Source organism: Danio rerio, chromosome 25, assembly GCF_052040795.2.
Source record: "Danio rerio strain M-AB ecotype USA chromosome 25, GRCz13ab, whole genome shotgun sequence".
NCBI lineage: Eukaryota > Metazoa > Chordata > Actinopteri > Cypriniformes > Danionidae > Danio > Danio rerio.
In genome coordinates, this window is record NC_141045.1 from 2,824,689 (window position 1) to 2,845,000 (window position 20,312).

The 20,312-nt window shown below is 32.4% G+C and overlaps 2 long non-coding RNA genes across 2 annotated transcripts in view; one reads left to right on the forward strand and one right to left on the reverse strand.

Moving 5' to 3' along the window:
* Positions 1–1,987, reverse strand: part of si:ch211-218p2.3 — a 40,809-nt gene extending 38,822 nt beyond the window's left edge. The window contains exon 1 of the long non-coding RNA XR_015526070.1: positions 1,621–1,987. This is a non-coding gene — a long non-coding RNA (si:ch211-218p2.3). The remainder of the gene's footprint in view (positions 1–1,620) is intronic.
* LOC147830735 (uncharacterized) overlaps positions 1–20,312 on the forward strand; it is a 63,996-nt gene that overhangs the window by 41,480 nt on the left and 2,204 nt on the right. The window contains exons 4-6 of the long non-coding RNA XR_015526078.1: positions 824–895; positions 4,297–5,825; positions 10,269–10,311. This is a non-coding gene — a long non-coding RNA (uncharacterized LOC147830735). The remainder of the gene's footprint in view (positions 1–823; positions 896–4,296; positions 5,826–10,268; positions 10,312–20,312) is intronic.

Consider the following 20,312-nt stretch of genomic DNA (forward strand, 5'->3'; position numbering starts at 1 on the left):
TTTCCTGTTGTGACAAACAGTGTGTGTGTGTGTGTGTGTGTGTGAATCCGGCGAGGAGAGTCAGGCCTCATACAGCGTATTTCCCCATGCTAACGCACTCTCACGCAGGCCATCTCGATGTGAAAGAATACAGGAGTCTGCTGCAAAGTATTCAATCTAGTTGGCATTTTATTTAATTTTTGATCTCTTTTTAGTTTTTAAGAGCATCTGATTGATATGTAAGCACATGCATGCATCAGAGACACAGTTAAAAGAAGCATCCCTCTCTAGAAAAGGCCAAAATGGCATTACCATGCATTGAAATAAATGCATAATAATTAATTAATATTAATACGTATTAATTGAACTTTTTAATTGATGATTTTTACAATTTTTTATTTTTTAATTATTTAATTTGTTTATTTTTTAATTTATTTTTTAATTTCTTAATTTATTTATTTTCAATTTTTTAATTTCTTAATTTTTTTATTTTTTTCACTTTTTTATTTTTAAAAATGTTTTAATATTAAATTTTTAATTGATGCATTGAATGTTTATTTTAATTTAGACCTCAATGCAAAGCAAAATCTACATTTTCATGCAGCATAACAATTGCATTTTAATTAATTAATAATAATAATAATAATAATAACAATAATAATAATAATGCATTTTATGTGTTATGCGCTTCTCTCAAACTCAAAGCGCTACAAAACAATAAAACAATTATACAAAAATCATAATTTCAATTTTGCTCCAGTTATTTAATGCCATTGTTATGCATATTAATTATGATTTATAAGCATTTGTTCCTTTTTATTTTTCAAATGACCATCGCAAAAAGCAAGAAGGAGCTGTTTGGCTTCATGCAGTCTCATCGAAGAAGCTAAAACATGCACTGCAACATCACTTCCTGGTAAACTTGCCACAAATAAACACACACAATTCCTCTTGAAAAATAGCTCAACACAGTGCAGTCTTTATTTACAGAGATCTTCTAAAAAGGCATCAGATCTAAATGAGCCGGCATCTACGAGATGGTGGCAGCCGCCATTTTGTGAAGTGTGTGAGCCCAGCAGCATATAAGCGCTAGCATTATAGCACTGTTTACTATTAACACACATGCAGCGCAGTAAATAGCTAACACTAAATGCACTTGTTCTTATTAGGCACACTGATTTCTTGAAATAGCGTTGATGAAAGCAAAGCTATTTAGACTTGGTGCTTGTCAAAAAAGACAGACATAAAGGCGGCGTTAAAGTAGAGGCAGGTAATAGTCGGATATTAAGGTTAGGGTTAACTCCTGCATGCATCACACATGGCTTGTTTTCAGCTGAATATCAAAGCATCCTAAAGGATGCAATCAGCAATCCGAAGGTAGAAATTAAATATAGGCGCGTGCGTTTTTATCTGCCCCCCGGAAACGCAGCCACCGATTGGTCCGGATCCGTGGCGAGATGTGACGTGGGAGGAAAAAGCGGCAGGGTCCCAATCTAACGCTGCAAAAATCAGGCCTGCACGAACATGGCTTTTTTCACTGAACCCTGGCTGTTAGTGACTACGACCAAGCGCCACGTTAGCTCAGCATTCACACTCTCTCAGACACAGAAAAAGACGCTGCTTTAGGAAAAAAAGCCCCACCTTCTGGAGTGCCACAAGTCCCCCTCAGTCCCCGCAGAGAAGTGTTGAGTAAGTCCGCAAGAGATTTACATTTTTTTTTCTTTTTGTTCGCAGTTGTGCAGGCTCTTTCTCTCTCATTAGTTTATCCGCCAGGAGGAAGGGAGAGAGAGCGCTGCAGAAAGAGAGAGAGAGAGAGGGGGGGAAAAAAGTTTGTGTGAGCGAGTCCGTCCGGCCGGCCTTGAGGGTTTTTTTTAAGAGGGAAACAGCCAAATGTAATGCTTTTGCTCTGATATTTATCACCTAGCACTCGCCGTGGTGTCGGACATTGGGAAAAGGGATATGATAGCATGGCATCTAACGTTTTTTTTTCCATTGCCAGCCTCGTTCTGTCACTGAGGGAGGGATTTAATGAACAGGGCAGATGGATGAGGGAGAGAGGGAGAGAGGGAAAGGGCACGTGAGGAGAGCTGAGTTGTAGGCAGGCGGAGTCTATGCGCTCTCCTGCTTCCTAAGTGGCTGGAAGCTCAGAGTTGTTGCTAAATCCAGAGCGGGGGCTCTGATTGGTTGGCTGTTTCTTTAAGCGGAGGCACTACTTTTATGTAGCAGAGCTTTCTTACTTGCTAACTAACTTTAACACTTGTTTGCTTGGTGCTTTCAGTTCCAAAAGGGTTTTAAAATATGCTTGCTTTTTAAAACAATCGCTCTGAATAAAAGTGGAAAGAGCAGGGTTAAGAATTTTGGGTCACACTTTACAAAAAGGTTTTGTTAGTTTGTGTATTTACTGATATTAATTAATCCTGAACGATACTTTTATTTATTAACCATTGTTCAACATTTACTAATGCATTATTAACATCCTTGCAAACATTAGTTAATGCATCGTGAACTAGTTATAGCATTAACATTACAAAGATGAGATATACTGTAAAACTTGCAATAACTAATATTGTCATGTGTTACCAAAGTTTCAATATAGTCTCCATTACAACACTCGTATTAGCTAAATAAGTTAGCCTGCATGTTTGTTAAATGCCAAAGACCTTATAGTCTCAAACTGATGGGTTGTTTTAGGCCCAAATTAGGTCAAATATAGATGAACAATGCTAAATATTTTAAAAGAAATTGATGGATGCATCTTGGAAGTATTTAAAAAGAAACAAACCCTGATGCACAGTTGAAGTCAGAATTATTAGCCCCCCTGAATTATTAGCACCCCTGTTTATTTTTTCCCCAATTTCTGTTTAACGAAGAGAAGATTATTTCAGCACATTTCTAATCATAATAGTTTTAATGTCTCATCTCTGATAACTGATTTATTTTATCTTTGTCATGATGACAGTAAATAATATTAGACTAGATATTCTTCAAGACACTTCTATACAGCTTAAAGTGACATTTAAAGGCTTCACTGGGTTAATCAGGATAACTAGACAGGTTAGGGTAATTAGGCAAGTTATTGTATAATGATGGTTTGTTCTTTAGACTATCAGGAAAAAAAATAGCTTAAAGGGGCTAATAATATTGTCCTTAAAATGGCATTTAAAAAATTAACAACTGCTTTTATTCTAGCCGAAATAAAACAAATAAGGCTTTCTCCAGAAGAACAAATATTATCAGACATACTGTGAAAATTTCCTTGAGCTTTTAAATATCATTTGGGAAATATTCAAAAAAGAAAATAAAAATCAAAGGGGGTCTTATAATTCTGACTTCAACTGTGGGTACTTTAACACATTGTATGTGGTCACTGCAAAGGTTTTGGTCCTTGGCGCTGGGGGAAATGAAAAAAAGATCATGCCGTTGGATTTTAACCCAGTTTCATTGATTTTGGGTATTCCTAATGGATGCATTTTTTTATCAGCTAATAAGAAATTGTATAAAATATTAACATTTGCTGCCAGAAAAAAATAATTTACTTAATTGCATTGGATTAGTGATAAATCTCCATCACTTAAAGGTTGGCACTAGATCATTAATTCCTCTAGAACATCTCACTCATGTTTTACACAAAAAACTGAACATTTTTTCAAAGTTTGGACTCCATATTTGAAGTATTACTGGTCTTTGCCCTATTATGCTAAAATAAATATTGACACTGTATTGTTATCTGGAAAATAAGCATTGTTATTGTCCTTTTTTCTGATCTGTTCATTGTGTAGTCCTGTTTTATGTGTAATCTTTCTTTTCTCTACATTGTTTTCTGTTGTTATTTTTCTTTGCGTATCTTGTGAAGATGTTTTTGTTAAGTCTGTATTGTTGTGAAAATCCAATAAGCATATTTCTATAAAGCAGAAAGAGGTTTGTTCGTCCACATTTGACTCAAATTCAGGTTGAAGCAACTCAACATATTTGTTTAGAGTGTAAGATGTGATTAAAACATCCGTTTGTTGTTTTGTCTTTTGTAGAGATTTTATTTGTGTACATTTTACATTTGATTTAACTGGTCATGTTTAAGATGCAGGAAATGCACATTTTAAAAAAAACCAAAAAAAAAGGAATAGTAGGATGAAAAACAAAACTCCAACGCCATCATTTACCAATGAAACTGAAGTGTTTTACTGCAGAATGTGTTGTTTTTCTTGCAGATGGTTATTTATATCATTTCTGTTAGTCTGTACGGCTAATGCATGATATTCTTTTTGCTCAAATAGTCTTTGTCTAACGAAAATCCTCGCTTTTTTTCATATTCACACGCAGACTTCTAAATGACCATGTTGTGTGGGAATACACATGCACCGCCGCCATTTTGGCTCCAACAACATCGACACGCCATTTACTCTTCGAGTTCTCTGTGGTGTTTGTTTGACTTTAAGGAGTTGCATAAAGAATATTGTGTTCGGCGAAAAGCAGCGGTCAGGAAACTGGAACAAAACCCAGCCGAGAGCTTGAACTGTACCTTTAAAGCAAACAAACTAACGCTTGAGGGAAGGCTTTGACCTACAAATGAATCTCGTGTTGTTTAGTTTGAAGTGTAGACTTTACTGTCTCGCATACTTGTTTAGCAGAGAGTTCTGCTGCAGTTCCACTCGTTCTTTCTTTCTTTCTTTTTTCTGTTGGGATTATCCGAGAGAGAGTGTGTGTGTGTGTGAGAAAACACACTGAGTCTGCGCGCTGGGGGAGGAGTATCTATGTCACACTCCTCTCTCTCTCTCTCTCTCTCTCTCTCTTTTTCTCCTCCCGCTCTGGACTTGCTGTTTTTCCGCCCTCCTACTTCTCTCTCTCTCTCTTTATTTGTCTCTCTCTCTCTCTCTCTCTCTCAAGTGCAAGGCCATGTGGGACGTCTGATGAGGAGTTTCACCCCTCTACGTCTCCAGTTTCATATCTCTCTTTCCCTCTCCAGCGCTCTTTCGCTTTCCGTACGGCTTCCTCCAGCTCCTGTTGTCTTTGGACTGTACGTAAGGTGGAGACCCGCCGGATAGTAGTTTTTAAAGGGAAAACAGACTAAAGAAATGTTTCAAAATTTGCCACGAGGGCCTCCCGACTACAAACCTGCCAAAAGCGCTTCAGTCCTCCAGCACATTTCTGCTCCTCGTGCACCCGATTGCAGACTTTTAGCAGTCTGCAGTTGATTCCGCGCCGTATTTTCCGATTTCGGTGAATTTCCAGCGAATCCAGGTTCATTTACAGCCCACGCCGGCGCACCGCCAGGCCCGAATCGCTTTGGAAGTACCGACCAGCGACTTACCCGTTCCCGATCCTGTCGGACAGAGGGATTCAGGCGTGAAGCTTCTCCCTCCAGGACAGGTGGTGCCTGCTTATAAACGGTGACCCCAGAAAAACGATGAAGCATGGATAGCTGCGTCTGTATTGCAGGAAAAAAAGTCAAGACACTGTAAAAGAGGAGGCGGAGGTGGGGGCCGCTTATTCTCCCCGCTCGATGCTTTTCGGGCCTTTGAGAGCCGATCGCATGTGCTGTGGAAACCACAGGACTATTTGCATGCAGCAGACACGCTAATTGTGTGTTTGCTAACATGCACCATTCAGCAAGACGTGCTTCGGTCTGCAGACGGGGTTCACACACGCCTCCCAGACGCCCCAGAGGCCTCCTATTGTTCCAGAGGCCCAGCCGAGCAGCCGGCGAGCCGACCCGGAGAGGGGGAACTGGAATTCGAGAGCGGGATAGCGGAACGGGACGGGAGCTGCAGACTCTGTCTGTGTCTTTCTGTCCACGGCAAGAAATCGAGGCCTGTGGAAATGTCCGGACGCTCACTGCCTCGCAGACATGTGTAAGTCAGAGCAGCGTGCATGTGTGTGTGTGTGTGTGTGTGAATTCATGCTTTTTCCCTTCTGTGGTGCGCAGATTGTTTCACACAATAAAACGCGCTGATAAAAGTGAGGAATGTTGGTGCATTTGCGTATTTAATGCATGTAAAGCGCGCTGCTACACACACAAGTTGTGTGTAAAATATTTGTGCATTTGCAATTTTATTGCTGTTCAGATTTAGGATTGCTCGATTCTGTTTAGTATAATTTGCGCACCGCGTTAATTTTAAAAGTGTATATTTCTGACTGAAATAACGAAGCATAGTTATGCTAGTACTTTTCAACAGTGTTGAATAAAATATTTAGGTTTTGCATTAAATATTTTAACTTTTTGTTAAACACAACCTATCAAAAGAGGTGTTTATCAGTATTTATATTTGGGTCGAATGTTTGCGTTTTCTTCTGAATTATAATCGGGAGCAAAAGGCCTGGCTTCACTCTTTATATTTGGTCTCAATTGAATTACAGACTTGGCGAGAGCAGAAATGCTGGGCCTTTGACCAGCCGTACTGTGATTTTTATTTATTGCCATTCTTTATTTCATACTTCATCATGAACATTTTTATTGCCGTTATATAGCGATTCGTGCATTGTTAGCCGCCTTTTGACCAAACGTATTTACTCCCAAGGAATGCACATGTGGAGAAATGTTTGCATAATGCATTTAAAAGTTAAATATGTGCATAATAATTATGCATTAGTAAGCTAGCTATTATCGGGAGATTTGCTTTTAAAACAGCTATTAGGTTTAAGAGAAAAAAGCGGCATCCATAAATCAAAAATAAGCATGCTTTAGGATTATTACTTTAAAAAAAGGTATAATAATAATATGATTAATAATAATATAAATGCATTAACTAAGTATTTGTTTAAATAAATTGAGCGTTTGTTTACTATCAGTATTTTTTGCACAATTCCGACTTGTATATCTAGTGAAGGCTTGTTTTATTTCTTCTTCGTAATCATCAGATGATGGCTGTTTGATGTTCTGTTGTGATGTTTATGTGGTCTAGATGAATGCCTTCCAGTCAAATCCTCCTGCTATAACCGTCACTGTGGGTGTGGAATTATTCAATTGGGTTCCCAGATTGTGGCCTAATATGTGTGTGTGTGTGTGTGTGTGATTTGTACCTGCAGTTCTGATTGAATTTGCTGACTTAGCGACTTTACCGTGTTCAGAAAGAACTGCCAAGGAACTTCTTCAAGTGTAGAGCCATTTTAAACGGTGTAATTGTGAAAAGTGTGCACTCGCAGTTATGGAAATCTGCAAAGAGAAAACACAGTTGAAGTTTGGAATAGTCTAAATATTTGCATTATGATTGCTTGGGATAAGACACACACACACACACACACACACAGTAGGAAAAAATTTAAATATATATATGTATATATATATATATATATATTTATTATGTCAGAAATTTGGCAGTCCGTTTTAAATTGAATTTTAGGATAGTTAAAATATTTACAGACTCGATCACTCACACACACACACACATACACACACACTCAGACGGTGTGTGTGCAGTGAGGGGGTCTCATTCCTCAGTAGTTTAGGCCTCAGTGTGTGTGTGTGTGTGTGTGTGTGTGTGTGTGTGTGTGTGTGTGTGTGTGTATGTGTGAAGTTCAATTCCACCATTTTGATTCAGTGTGTGAATTGAGCTTTATACTTTTTGTCAAAGTGGATTTATAAATACATCCTGTTTAGAGATAACATGAAACACACACAGACTACATTTCACTGTGTATTAAGACAGTACTTGACAGTACTAAATGTATATTGGCTAAAACTCACACACACACTCACACAAAAATGCTTTTTTTTAACCTTTAAAACATTTTCTTTGCATAATTTTTGTGCATATTGTTAATTGGTATTTTTTTACTGTACACTCACACACTTGTACGCGTGCATTTGAATGAAAGTAATCAATAAAAGGATTTTTTATTCAATTAAAAAGTGTTTCATTTAGTGTTTAGAGTCATTATGATCAGCATTAATTAAAATTAAAATAATTTTAGGGTAAAAATAAATCTGTGTGTCGTGTATTGTCGTGTGTATGCGTGCGCATGCAGTCAAAAAAGGATTTTTAATGTTTTAAATGTCAAACTAAAGTAAAATAAAAAATCAACTGAGCAAAATTGCAGTTCTTTGCAGAGTATTGTGTGAATATTTGTGTTCATGATTGTACTATAAGAGTCAATGTATGATTGTGTGTGTGTGTTGTTCAACATTAGCCAGTTTTCTCCTGAAATAACAGTGCAGATTTGTTAATATTTCACTGATTTTATTGTGCATTGTCAGATATCTATTTGATGATTTGTTTTTGGTTTGATACATGAAGAGTTTAAATGCCAAAACCTCTAAATGCCGTCTGAAATTTTCCTCTAAAATGAGCATTTTTATCAGGCTCCTGTGTGTGTGTGTTCAGTAACATCACTTTTATGGCAGAGATTAAGTAGTTTACCTGGTCTTTAAAGTGAAATATCTCAACATAAACAAAGGAGGCCGAAAAAAATGATAATTTTCAATGGAAAATTCAGACGGCACTTAATCTGAACTCATATTTGTATTTCTTTAATACACTGTAAACCCTAATGTTGTCTTTACTTAAATACGTAAAGTTGACTGAATATAACTTAACATTTTGCAATTTGGCCCTATCACGTAAAAATATGAGTTAATTTAACGTATATACCTTGAAAATGCATAAACTTAAGATTTCAAGTTTAGTAAACTCAAAATCATAATTAATCCTTTGAAAAAAATAGGTCATTTTCACAAATGTAGTATTGACTGTAAAATTCTAATATGTGCTACCTTTTAAGAGCAAGGTCTTTTTTTAATCAGAAAACAAATGGCAGGTATAATTATTCATCATAATGTGAATAAATGGCTACTTATTTTTTGTGTTGAATTTATTTAAACATTTTTTCATAGTATATTTTTACACTAGTTTATTTAACTTAGTACTAAGTTTGGTGAACGTAACAATTTAAGTATAGTCTACTAAACCGGCAAGTTAAATAAACCTAAATATGCCAGTTTTGGGTGACTCCATTACTCAATTAAATTGAAGCAACGACTTTACTCAATTAATTTAGTTCAGTCAATTTATTAGGGTTTTCAGTGTATATTTGCAAATTTTAATTGTATTTCTTCGTTCTTCATCTCTCTTATGTCTAGAATCCGAACTTTTCCTAAGTTCAGCACGACGTTATGATAGTTTGTGCTAGCTGACAGGTTTATAGGGTCATTTACTTTAAATAATCCTGTGCAAAGTTTGTTGCATGTATGTTAGAGATTTAAACATCTTTCCGTGCTTTTGTATTTTGCATAAAGACAGAAGAAAAGCTGAAATAAGGCGTCCATGTGCATGTGTAAGAGTCTTAATGTATGATTAAAATGCATATTTACGTTCCCGGAATTTATGTTTACGAGTCGCACATGCTAAACTCTTAATATGTTTGGATTACAGTTGTTTAATATATAAAATATCCTCGTTTTAGACAAACGCTGTATGTAGCGCATTTAAAGCATGTTGGTGAAATGTTTTAATGACCAAAAGAACATAAGTCTTCTCACATAGGAACTTGTTTTAGATTTTATAATTGGTAGTGCTATAAACCTGTTTTTTATATATGTTATGATACATAATGTTTAGTTTGAGACTTTTTATGTATTTTGTTCATAAATGCACTTTATTGCGACGCATTAGAAACCTTTTGGTGTTTTTCCAACAGTAGTATTTGCAAATTTGCTAAATTCATAGGATGAATTTGATTAATATTGGTTTTATTTTTGATAATCATCAGCTGTAATCATTAAATAATTCACATTTTAATGATCTTTAATGAATAGATCTCTGCTGCAGTGAGCTAATAAGTTTACACAAGTTTCTATAAATGTATAGCAAGATGTTTATGAACAGCAGGATTTACTTATAGTTGAATTCAGAATTATTCGCCCCCTTTGAATTTCTTTTTCAAATATTTCTCAAATGATGTTTAACAGGGCAATTTTCACAGTATGTCTGATAATATTTTTTCTTGTGGAGAAAGTCTTGTTTGTTTTATTTCGGCTAGATTAGAAGCAATTTTGAATGTTTTAAGAACTATTTTCAGGACACAATTATTAACCCCTTTAAGCTATATTTTTTTCGATAGTCTACAGAACAAACTATCATTCTCTGTTAAACAGAAAATGTGGGAAAAAAATAAACGGGGGCTGATAATTCTGACTTCAACTGTATTTTATAAAATAAATGATGTGTACTTAAATGCATTGTTAATGGAAGTGAAACTTCACAAACACAGCAGTAATTGAAATATAACATAAACAAATATATATTTTTAACCAAATGATATTTGTAATAACACATTTGTATTTGTTTTTCCTTTGGCAGAAGTGAAGATGAAATGGACAAACCAAGATGCATCTGTGCACAGGTCAGTACAGATAATATATATATATTTTTTTAATAGTACATTTATGTGAAATAATAATAAAAACTAAGACAAATTATTTTGCATTACAAGCTGTCACTTCACATTTATTGTTTTGATGGTCTGACCTCTGAAGTTCAACAATACTTTGAATACTTAGTTTTTTTTAAACATAATTTATTTTATGTTACATAAAATGGACTTTATTACATTTTACCCTGATGGTAAATGTGTAATGTGTTTTGATTTTAATTCACCTGATAGTGGCACCATCTAGAGTCCAGGCCTGATATTACTGCAGGGTCAAGATCACCATCCCATAAACACCAAGCAATGTAGGCATTATTCAATTAGTTACACTACTTATGGATTTGCCACCAAAGAACTAAAGTATTTGTTTTATATAACAATTTGGCCTGAGTAAATTATATTAGTCGAGTTCGAAAGAGTAAAACACTATAAACAAAAGCTTTCTATGACATGTTGTTTGACCACTAAAAAGAAAACATCTAAGGATGTTAATTTGCATTTGAACACATTTTTAAAGGCCCTTTTTCTCAATTTTGTTATTACAGAAAGGCACCAAACTTAATGGTTTTATTAATGTCTGTGCTGTGAAGGATTTTACTGTGGGGTTTGTTCATATTCATATTCATTTCTCTGGTTTGATTTCTGAAAATGGCACATTCAGGCCTTTTTTTACTTATCAGTATTGATTAAAAAGAGAAATAAACAATCCCTTTGGTAACAATCTTTATCTCTGACATACCAATAGAGTAATAAAAAATATTAAACCTGGATTCATACAGTGTTCAGGTCTATTTTTTGGAGTAGACGCAAAATGTATTAAAGCTCAAAGTGAATGAGTTATACTTTATCTATAGCTTTCACTTACAATACTCATTTTTAATGAGTTTTTCTCCAGTTTGGTATTATAGAAATGAACTAAACTTAATAGTTTTATTCATGTCTGTGTTGTGAAGGTTTTTACTGAAGGGTTTGTTCACATTTAATTTGCCTGGTTTTCTGCAACATTTTATTCTTTAAAAACATGGCGAAAACTGCATTCTGAACACTTTTTCACTTATCAGTCTTAGTTAAAAAGAGATATCAAAAATCCTGCTGGTAAAAACCTTTAACTCTTTCTAGATTTCACATCGTTCAAGGTCATTTAACCTGGATTTATACACCGCTCAGATAATTTTCCTGGAATATATGCAAATTGTGTTCATTTATAAATCATTCACTTTGTGCTTTTATCCAGATTTCACTCACAATACACATTTTTAATAAGTTTTTTCTATATTTTGGTATTATAGAAATAAACTAAACCTAAAAGTTTTACTGAAGGGTTTGTTCAAATTTAATTTGCCTGGTTTTCAACTGCATTTTACTCTTTAAAAACATGGGGAAAACTGCATTTGACCACTTTTTCACTTATCAGTCTTAATTAAAAAGAGATATCAAAAATCATGCTGGTAAAAACCTTTAGCTCTTTCTAGATTTCACATCTTTCAAGGCCATTCAACCTGTATTTATACACCGTTCAGATTGTTTTCCTGGAATTTATGCAAATTGTGTTCATTTATAACTCATTCGCCGTGCACTTTACCTAGACTTCACTTACAATGATTTTTTTAGCCATATTTCTTGAGTTTTAATTTCCATTTTGGTATTACAGAAATAAACTAAACCTAATAGTTTTGATAATGTCTTTGCTGTGAAGGTTTTTACTGAGGGCTTTGTTCATAATTAATTTGCCTGGTTTTCAAAAATTCACATTCAGACCATTTTTCACGATTGATTATTTAAAAATATCAAAATATTTTGAGTTATATCTCATTCGCTTTGTGCTTTTATCCGGGTTTCACTCACAATAGACATTTTTAATGAGTTTTTTCTCCATTTTGGTATTATAGAAATGAACTAGACTTAATAGTTTTATTCATGTCTGTGTTGTGAAGGTTTTTACTGAAGGTTTAGTTCACATTTAATTTGCCTGGTTTTCTACAACATTTTATTCCTAAAAACACAACAAAAATTCTTATTTTGAACACCTTTTCTTATATAACCACTAATTAAAAAGAGATATCAAAAATCCCTTCGGTATAAATCTTTAATTCTAACGTGTCTATAAAGTGATACACAAAAATTGAACCTGGCTTTATGCAGTGCTCAGATCTATTTTCAGGAACATACACAAATTACATTCAATTATAACTAATTGTCTCTTTTGACAGTAAGAAGTTCTGATATTTGTAATTAATTACATCTGAAATGTAATTAACGAATTTGGGAAGCATATTGTCTCGCTTTGACATCTTCTAATAGATGTACATATACAGGATTAGTCCTGATTGTGTGGTTTTAGTCTTAAATTGTTCGACCACAAGTCATGACAAAGCTGTATATGCTGTCAGGACTTTGTGTGATTTTTATTTATTTACTTTTTTAGTGTGTGTGTGAGATTCTTTTGTACTTTTATTGAGGTTTTCATTTTTTAATAATGCCTTTCATCCTCCTGAGTGGAGAGATGTATCTGGCTGAACTAGTTCAAAGACAGCGGGATGTTTTACCACTCCTAGCAAAGCGTCTTAAAACTTAAATACAAATCAGTTTGATTGCCTTATATCTGCCAAGACTAAAACTTAATAGGGTTGCCATGATTTTGCATTCAGTTTGAATTATATTTTATAAGTTTCTTGTGGTCTTTTGCAAGTTTCACAAACAATAACAAAAGAAATTAAACAATAAAAATTGTATTTATATAATATTAATAATTAATATACACAGTACACAAACTTTTATGGATTTAATCATTACTTGGGTTTAATCACTGCTCAGGACTACCTATTTATTTCAATCTACACTATTTCAAAATATTAAAAGAAAATAATTTGTTCAGATCTGGCATTTTTAAGATTCAAAAATAATTACAAAGAAATGAAACAGAATTTTGAAGTAAATGAAAACGTAAAACGTGTTTAAAAACACACACATACTGCACTAAACTACTAAACTATACAAATTTAAAAATGTTTAAAAATATATGATGTAAATAATACAATTTGTATCACACACATACAGTTGAAGTCAGAATTATTAGCCCCCCTTTCAATTTCTTTTACTATTTTAAATATTTCCCAAATTAAGTTTAACAGAGCAAGGAAATGTTCACAGTATGTCTGATAATATTTTTTCTTCTTGAGAAAGTCTTATTTGTTTTATTTCAGCTAGAATAAAATCAGTTTTTAATTTTTTAAAAGCCATTTTAAGCTCAATATTATTATTTAAGCTATTTTTTTGATAGTCTACAGAACAAACCACTGTTTGACAATAACCTGCCTAATTACCCTAACATGCCTAGTTACCCTAATTACCCTAGTTAAGCCATTAAATGTCACTTTAAGCTGTATAGAAGTGTCTTGAAGAATATCTAGTATGAGTAAAATATGAGTTATTAAAACTATTATGTTCAGATATGTGTTGAAAAAATCTTCTCTCCGTTAAAAAGAAATTGGGGGGGAAGATAAACAGATGGCTAATAATTCAAGGGGGTTAATAATTCTGACTTCAACTGTATATCCAAATATAAATAAATATTTTGATATATGCCAGCATGTGCACATTTATATATAGATAATAAATATAAACAGTACACACATGTAAAATGTTGATAAAATATTGTATTTTGAATGTGATTAATCATTGCTCTAAAAGCTAACTATTTCAGTATGCAACATTTAAAAATATAAAAAATATAACAAATAATTACAAATAAATTCATAATGTTGAAGAAAAAAATTAATTTCAAATAAAAAATAATGAGATTTTATTTAATTTTATCGCACTATTATGTTTTTTTTCATTATCTTATAACCTATTTTAACACATTTTTATCTATTTTTTTCCTTATTTTTATAATTCTTATTATTTGTTTTGTATTTTCTCACACTTGACTCTTTTATTCTTGTTTATGTAAAGCACTTTGAATTGCCACTGTGTATGAAATGTGCTATATTAGTAAACTTGCCTTGCCTTAAATTTAGCACCTTTTCAAACAATCTTCATGTAAATCTTTGAAATAACTTTTGTACAATGCAGTCATTGATAAACCACTAAATTTCTAAGTTGTTTTAAAATCGACAACTTTGGACAGAAGAATAATGAGTGTGTAGACGAAGAAAGAAATAACAGCATTCTTTCTTATTTAATGGCTTGATTGTTGCCGACTGACTGCATGTAAATAAGCGCCTTCACAGCATCTTTCAGCCCTTCTCAGAGTCCTGACCTTGGACTTGAGCCATAAACGTATTTTTTTCAGCGTTGGCAAGGATCTATAGCAGCATTGTGACCTCTCTCACCACCTTTACCAGCCCAAATCCTTCCTCGTTTGGCTAGTGCTGTGAAATATATAGTGTACTCTTCAGGAAAATAGCTTGTTGATAAGACACAATTGCATTATTTAGAGAAAAATTGTTGTTTTAAAAAGTAGCAACGGTACTAATTTGACTACATTTCAACTAAGATTGATTATATTAATGCATCTTAGTGGTTTTAAATGCTAAAACTTGTTAATCGAGTAATTAAAACGATAATCAAACATGCTTTTATGCAAATGATCTGGAATGTTAAACGACGAAAAGTCTGATAATTGTTTTAATGAATCTTTTTTTATGATTTGAACCTTTTTTATGCGCAAATAACAGATGAATATCAAATACAGAATATTAGCTTATAAACAAAAGCATAAAAATGAAAATAATAGCAGCATATAAATTTGTATGCATATAAAATAGTAAATGCAAATGATGTGAACGTGAAGTGAATCACTTTTATTCACACAATTCTCACAGATGACACTAAACCAAATCACTTTTTTATGATTTGAACTTTTATTGATTTTCTTATTTGCAAATAACACAGATGGACATCATATACTGAACATTAGCTTATAAACATTAAAAGTAAAATAATAATAAATATGCATGATATATAAGAAATGCAAATGTGAATGTGTAGCGATTCTCTTTTATTTACAAGATTCGTGCAAATGAAACAATATTAAATGAATTCAATGAGGATTCATACTACTCGGAGAGCATTTTTCAACAGTTTCTAAAGCAAAATGCCTTTCTAAACACTTGCTTCTGGTTTTCATCCTAGTATTTTGTTCTAAATTTAGAGTATAAACTTGCTGATGAATCATGAAAATGTTTGGGGACAGTTTGTGTGTAATTATTAATGACTTTAGCATGATATGCATTTTTATGTTAGTCTCTAGTTTGGATTTAAAATAGCAGATTAAAAAAGTCTTAAAGTCTTACGCCATAAATTAATCGAGCATTAAAGAGTCATTTCAGCAAATGATAAAACCTCAGATTTTTTTGATTGACCTCAGTAGGTTAATTGTTTTATTATAAGGCATAGCATATTATATAACACAAATTTTCTATTTATAATTTTTTAAAAACTTTTTTTTACATTTAAAAAAAATCTATTATATGTTATACATAAACATTTTTTGTTTACATGCGTTTCACTGTATTTTTTATTTTTAAAAAGGGGTCAATACTTAATCATTTCAAATGCTACACAAACTGTGATGCAAAATATATGAAGTATTTTAATATTTTAATACAATGAAAATATTGCTATACATAATGTTTAAGAAAATAATATTAGTTAATTAATGATTAAAAAAACATATATATTAATGTATAAAAAATGTATGAACTAAATATAATTAATGAAAAAATATTAGAATTACCTCTATTGGATTGAATTGAATTTAAACACATTGCTTTAAAATGTATAGCTAAAGATTGCTCAACAGTACTTATTTATGAAAGTTACATATTAATATTCTTTAGTAAAATTATCCATTTTCCATGCTTTAAGTGGTTTGTTAGCAGGTGTGCATACACGTTTATCAGTATAATTCAGTCGTGAAAGTCTGTTAAGTATAGTAAAATGCTAAATTTATATTTTTATAGCTTTGTGGCACTAACAAAGATTCATAAAGGGATTTATGAAACATATTTTTACTGATAAAAATTATGACTTGCATACCTGGGCAAAAAAAACATGATGTTTTAAAAAAATTATCTTAAAAATAAATAAATAATTAAAATAATTGTGAAAATAAATATAATGTAATACAATAAAATAACATTTTATAAGTTATACATTAAAATAAATAAAAAAAAATAAAATTTTATACATAAATATAAAAGATAATATAATAAAAAATCTGAAATAATATAATATAATAAAATTTTCTTAGTTATACATTAAAATACTGAATATATTAAAATCTATATTATAAATATTAAATAAAATATAATTAACACAAAAAACTCTGAAAATATATATTATAATAATATTTAATATAAAAAACAATTTCTTAGTTATACATAAATATAATGAATATATTAAATCTATAATAACAAATATATTAAAATCTATAATATAAATATAAAAATATAATATAATATAATTAAAACACAACATCTGAAAATATATAATATAATATATTATTTATAATTTGTATTATATTTTATTAGAAATTTTCAGATTTTTTTTCTTTCAATTACATTATCTAATTATATAATTCATATTCATACAATAGATTTTAATATTTTCAGATTTTAAAGAAATTGGTATTGTATTATTTTATAGATTATTGTATGAATATTATCACATATTTATATTTATTTTAGAATCTTTATTATTTTTAGATTTTGATGAATAAAAATGTAGTATAATATCATTTTAAAAAATCAGAAAAATATATAATCTCTAATATAATATGAATAAAATTACTAGGTCATACATTAAAATCTGAAAAAAAATATATATATGTAATATAAATAAAATAAAAATCTGAAAATATATAATCTATAATACAAAAAATATAATATAATATAACATAATATAATATAATAACATTAAAATAAAAAATCTAAAAATATATAATTATAATACAAAAGATATAATATAATATAATATAATAAGATTAAAATAAATCTGAAAATATATAATCTATAATACAAATAATATAAAATAATATGATATAACATAAATTCCTAGTCATAAATTTTAATTTGTAAATTTTAAAATCTGTAAATATTAAAATTTGTAAATATAATATAATATAATATAATATAATATAATATAATCCAATCCAGAGTTATACATTAAAGAATAAATGTTTATAATGCACATTTTTACAATGCTATCATTATTATGCTTTCATATCTGACTATGAACAGAAAAGCGCTCGACTTAATCTCGTAACAGAAGGAGTAAAGCAGGTTTGTTCTCAATGCCAGTCTTACACAACAGGCCCAGGATTGTCTTTGTACCAGTTACTGCTGCTCCCCTGCTTAGGGTTTGGCATAAAAACACCATCCATATTGCTGTGCAAAAAAAAAAAGAAAGAAGAATTATGAACTATATTGCATAACTGTACCCGACGCACACAAATTTCCATGGCACACAAATCCTCTCCCACCAACCTGAGCGCGTGTGTATATTTCCAGCCAGCAGATGGACGCGCGGCAGGCAGGATCTCGCGCGGCGGGATGTATATATGTAAGGGAAAACTTCGCAAGCCGAGCGTAAAGGAGAAACTTTGGCTCTGTTTATTATAGACGCCTTCAGAAAAGTGCAATGCAGTCTATAGATATGCTGTGTGTAAATTATTATGCTTTTGTTTGTTTGTTCTTTTACTTTATACTACAGCTGAGGTCAGAATTATTCGCTCTCCTGTTAATTAGTTTTTCCTATTTAAATATTCCCCAAATGATGCTAAACAGATTCAGGAATTTTTCACAGTATTTCTGATAATATTTTTTCCTCGTGAGAAAGTCTCATTGGTTTTATTTCGGCTTCAATAAAAGCAGTTCTTAATTTTTAAAAACCCTTTTAAGGTCAATATTATTAGCCCTCCTAAGAAATATTTGTTTTGGATTGTCTCCAGAACAAAGCACTGTTATGACTTGCCTAATTACCCTAACTTTACCCTAATTACCCTAGTTAAGCCTTTAAATGTCACTTTAAGCTGAATACTAGTGTCTTAAAGAATATCTAGTCTAATATTATCTGCTGTCATCATGGCAAAGAGAAAATAAATCAGTTATTAGAGATGAGTTATTAAAACTATTATGATTAGAAATGTGTTCTTCTTTCTATCAAACAGAAATTGGGGGAAAATATACAGAGTTCTGACTTCAAATGTACATAGAATCTAAAGGGGATAGTTCACCCAAAACTAGGGGCTCTATTTTGACGGTCCATGCGCAGAGCGCAAAACACAGGGCGCAAACGCTTTCAGGGCGTGTCAGGACGCGTTTTTGCTAATTTACGGACTGGAAAATGCGCTTTGCGCCGTGGCGCATGGTCTAAAAGTGTTGAGCTTATTTTCTTAATGAGTTATAGGTGTGTTTTGAGAATAAACCAATTAGAGTCTCATCTCCCATTCCCTTTAAGACCCAGATGCGTCGCGCCATAAGCGCATTCGCTATTTACAGGACGCAAAGTAAGTCTAAGTGGAAAAAATGAGCATTTCACAAGCAAACAGTTCACAGTTAAACTGTTAAACAGAGCATCTACTGCGTGAGAATGAGAGATAATGGATCACTTTCACTTTCGCTCTTGGATAGGGAAACCTTTACACAGACATCAATTAGTCTAAAAATAAATACTTTTGTTTGTTAAGCGCAAATATTCGTTTCAAAACTATTTCTAAACTCAGTTCTTATTTCCAGCAAACGAATAAATAAACAACAATAACAAAATGAGCTCAAAAACCGGAGTTATATCCTAAAACACATGCTGTGCCCCTTATGGTCTAAAACCTGACAGGTGGACAAATCTAAACTTGTTTTTAATAAAACAAATATAAATATGGATATAATAAATAATACTGCTAATAATAATAACATTACACAAAAGCAAACTGTTATGAATGAACTGAAAAAGCCTCCCGAGATGAAGAAGACACAAAAGCAGTGGTTTTTCATATTTATGTAGGCTAGAAAATAATATGTTTTGTAATATTTTAATCCTTTATATCCTATATCTATTCTTATTATATCCTATATATATCCTTAATATTGACATTTTTTTCATATGTAAAGATATTTGCCTATTGCTCTCTTGTGTGTATTAAGCAGTGTTTAAGTGAGGTGCAACTCTGCGCTGGAGTTTAGACCGGGTTTGTTTTGGTCTAATGAAAAATCTATTATAGTTTCTCAAAATAGCAACGCGCCAGCAGTGCGCCTCAGAACGCCTTCCTTTTAGACCAGAACGCCTAAGCGTTAATGAGCGCTAATGCATTTGCTATTTAAACAACGTAGTGCAACGCCTCAAAACCACTCTTGCGCCAAGCTGAAACTACCAAAAGACTATTGCGCCGCGCCTTGCGCCACACTGCGCCGGGTGTATGATAGGGCCCTAGATGTTTACTCTTTATTTACTCACATGTCAAGTGGTTAGAAAAGAAGATATTTTGAAGAATGCAGAAAACCTGTAAACATTGACTTCAATAGTAGGAAAAACAAATACTATGAAAGCCAGTGGTTACAGGTCTTCAGCATTCTTCAAAATATCTTCTTTAGTGTTCAACAGAAGAAAGAAACTCATAAAGGTTAACAGATAAGTAAATGATGACAGAAGCTGGATTTTTGTTTATTTAGGTGTCGCAGTGGGTGGCACGATAGCCTCACAGCAAGAAGGTCGCTGGTTCAACTCCTGTATGGACTAAGCAGAAAAGAAAGTGAATGAATGAATATGTTGACTCAAAATCACAGTAGCTGTTGACTTGCATTATAGTAATTGCATTATTTAGATGGTTAATAAGTGGTTTGCACTGTCGCCTCACAGCAAGAGGGTCGCTGATTCGACCCCGGCTGGGTCAGTTGTCATTTCTGTGTGGAGTTTGCATGTTTTCCATGTGCTGGCGTGGGTTTCCTCTGGGTGCTCTGGTTCCACCACAGTCC